This window comes from Trachypithecus francoisi, unplaced genomic scaffold (assembly GCF_009764315.1).
Source record: "Trachypithecus francoisi isolate TF-2019V2 unplaced genomic scaffold, Tfra_2.0 Lachesis_group3, whole genome shotgun sequence".
Lineage (NCBI taxonomy): Eukaryota > Metazoa > Chordata > Mammalia > Primates > Cercopithecidae > Trachypithecus > Trachypithecus francoisi.
The window spans coordinates 66,187,847-66,191,477 of record NW_022681468.1 but is presented as its reverse complement, the minus strand read 5'-3'; the positions used below and the strand labels follow the sequence as shown (position 1 = coordinate 66,191,477).

Below are 3,631 nucleotides of genomic sequence, written 5' to 3'. Positions count from 1 at the left end.
TGTGCTCCATAAATGGAAAAACAAAGTATGGATGTCAGCAGATCTGTATATAGCATGGTTTACTGAATATTTTAAGCCCACGACCTACTGCTCAGAAAAAGGTTCCTTTTAAAATTCTCATTGACAATGCACCTGGTTATTAAAGAGCTCTGATGGAGCTGTGCAAGGAAATTCATGTTTTCATGCCTGTGAACACAGCACCCATTCTGCAGCCCATGGATCAAAGGGTAATTTTGACTTTCAAGTCTTATTTTTTTAATTTATTTTTTAGTTCAATATGGTTTTATTTTAACATGTGTACAGCTGAAGGGGGGATCTGATCTTTTGTTAGGTGAAACCAGTTTTCACAGTTCATATTTGGCCATTTTAGCTTTGTAGTGAATAATAACAGAAAAGGAAGTTTCTATTCAAGATCCTCACTCCAGCACACTCAGCCAGGTGCCTGGCAAGATGACACATGTCGTGGTCTAAAGTTCACAGCCAATCCTCTCACCCAGATGGAACACCAGTTCTCCTCCTGGCATACACACACACATACACATCTTATTTTCACTGCTCTACACAGGGCCCTGAGAATCCTTAATTTTAAAGTTGGGAAAAACGTGAAAAGATCCCTTAACTCATTGTCTGTGACAAATTCAACTACCTTTTAACTCTTAACAATTGCAAGTATAAAATGCTTGAAATTTATGAGATGCTTCACTTAATGGAACAACTCAAATGCTAAAAAATTAGGTGAAGTAACATGCTTTAATATTTTAAAATGTTACTTAAAACTTATTGAGACAAGATAGCAGCACATTCTTGGTATTATAAACTCCTACTGATGACTGCTACTTGATAGCCAAAAACATTGAAAAAAGAGAAGAAACCATACTGGTATACAACAATGTCTGCAGGGAATGTCATGTTTTACATTTTGTTAACTGAAATTAAACCTGACAAACCCAAAGATCTACAAAACTGACACTCATGTTATTTTAGATGATGAGGTAGGTTGTTTCCTATGCAGTAAAGTGAAGATAACAAAAAAATCCACACAACTTCCAAATCCTCTTAAATAAATTTCGGGTTACAGTCACTTTCACAAACAAGACATTCATAAACTGTAAAGTAGAGAGGTTATACTCAGGCAGGTTCTGTACTTGATGTGTTACTTGGAGATTCAATAATCAGTCTTGGGTCAATCAACTCTCTCCAAAATACAGTGATTTTGCTCTCCTGTGTCACAGAGTACTCCACTAACTCGGTTCCATTTTCATTGTGATAAACCAAATCAAATTTCCCAGGTTCTCTCAAGGCAAGTAAGGATGGTAGAATTTCTGTATCTACTTGCTGGGTCTTTGGATTAGGGCTTAATATTCTTCTGGATGTTAGTTCTAAAAGCTTAAATGCAATCTTTTCTCCAACTTGAGGGGCAGCTGCTTACAGTGGTAACAGACTATAGTCCTTCTTGTGTGTCTTTACCGGATTCTGGATAATAGATGAATTTGTTACCACGTCACTTAATTGCTGTTGCCTCTGGTTGTCAAGTGCTTCTATTTCCAATACAGAAAACAGGATGCCGTCATCCTCGACCTCTCCCCCGCATGCCCCGTCCCCTAGCTCCCTTCCAAGAAAAAAAGTTCTCTCCTCTACCCCATCCTCTTCCTTAACTAGTGGGGAGAGACACACTAGGAGACGGACCAGGAGTCTGTCTACCACCATTTGAGCCAGAATGCCTCCATCCAGCAGCACCTGCAGTATGTGATGACAACTCTGGTCCTGGACAACCTCTTCCTGCAAAAAGGCCTACTGCCTTTAATAAACCAGCAGCACACTCCAGGGTGCTTGATGACATCAAGCACTGGTCATCTGACTCTGAACTACAGTCTGAAATAGAAGATGTTCCAGAAGTCTTGTCCTTGCTGGGGGTAAGGCTAAAGCCAGATTTTATACCCAGTTTGTCTGCACTTGTATTTTTGGTAGAGGGTCCTTCCTTTGATAGCTCAGTTGGTAATTTCTCTGAGGAATTTCTGGCCTCCAAAGTGACTTTGCTGGGACCATCACTGATAGATTCATCACAAGACTCAGACTTCGAGAAGGAACTGGGACTCTCTTTTGAGCAAACGCTTACACTACCTTTCCTTTTGGCTTTAACAGGCTGTTTCTAGCAGAACCTTTTGGAGAACTACATCTCTGATTGGCCCAGTCTTTTACTGCCTGTACTTCTGGAGACTTGGGATTCTTGGCCTTTTTTTAAATATTCACTTTTCTCTTTTTTCTTTGCTGATTTTCTTTTGGTGTCTTTGTTATCATCACCCGCTGTGCCACAGGTTGCTTTATTTTTTTCTCTCTCTTTTTTTTTTGGCTGACAGTCTGATCTGTAACAGCTTTTGGTTCCAGATCCAAGACCTTCTCATTATTGTTATTGTTCTCTTGCCTCTTCCGATGCTTCTTTGAATATTTGTAATCTGGTTCGGTTTCTTCATCCTCTAACTGAAATGCCCGCTTCTTGCTTTTCTAAGTGATAAATTAGTGTCACCATTACTGATGATTACAGAATTCTCAGCAACTCCTCTCTCTTCTAATTTAACTCTGAGGCAGTTGTTGTCTCTCACCAGGCGCACGCTCTCCGCCCGGGGCAGGAGCCCCCGCTCAAGGTAGAGGCCTAGGAGGGCCCCAGAACTGCAGCTGAAGCGCTGGTGGATGAGACTAGTGAGATCTGTGACGACTCGTCAGCTGTTCAAATCGACCAGAAGCCAGAAGGCCATGCACTGCGGGGTAGCTGGCGGTGGGTAATCAAATTGAAGCCTTAGCCTAACCGTTTCGGAGGCTGCCATCTTGCTCCATGCTCAACGGAAGCCAACTTTCAAGTCTTATTGTTTAAGGAATACATTTTATAAGACTATAGCTACCATAGAGTTTCATCTGATGGATTTGGGAAAAGTAAAGTGAAAACCTGAAAAGGATTCACCATTCTAGATGCCATTCAGAGTATTTGTGATTCACAGGAGGAGATCAAGGTATCAACTTTGTAAGTACTTTGTAAGGAGTGGATTCCATGGATGGAATCCATGGAATGATTTTGAGGGGTCTAAGACATCAGCGGAAGAGGTCACTGCATATGTGGTAGAAATAGCAGGAAAACTAGAATCAGAAGTGGAGCCTGACAACGTGACTAAAGTGCTGCTGCAATCTCATGATAAAACTTGAACAAATGAGGAACTGCTTCTATGGATCGGTCAAAAAGTGCATTTTTCAGGTGGAATTTACTCCCGTTGAAGATGCTGTGAACACTGTTGAAATAACAAAATATTTCAAATATTCCATACACTTAAGTCAATAAAGCTGCCGCAGAGTACAAGACGATTGAGTCCAATTTTGAAAGAAGTTCTGTGGGTAAAAAGCTATAAAACATCATGACATACTACAAGGAAAATGTCCACAAAAAGAAGGAATGGATGCGGCAAATTTCATTGTTGTCTCATTTAAGAAATTGCCAGATCCACTCCAGCCTTCATCAACCAGTACCCCCATCAGTCAGCAGCTATCAACATGGAGGTGATATCCTCCACCAGGAAAAAGACTGACTTGCTGAAGGCTCAGATTATTGTTAGCATTTTTTAGCAATATTTTCAAAGTTAAGGTC

General features: G+C 40.7%; 1 pseudogene; it reads right to left on the bottom strand.

The window, feature by feature from the left end:
* Window positions 1-1,122: 1,122 nt before the first annotated feature.
* Window positions 1,123-2,832, bottom strand: LOC117069779 (annotated as a pseudogene).
* Between the last annotated feature and the right edge of the window lie 799 nt (window positions 2,833-3,631).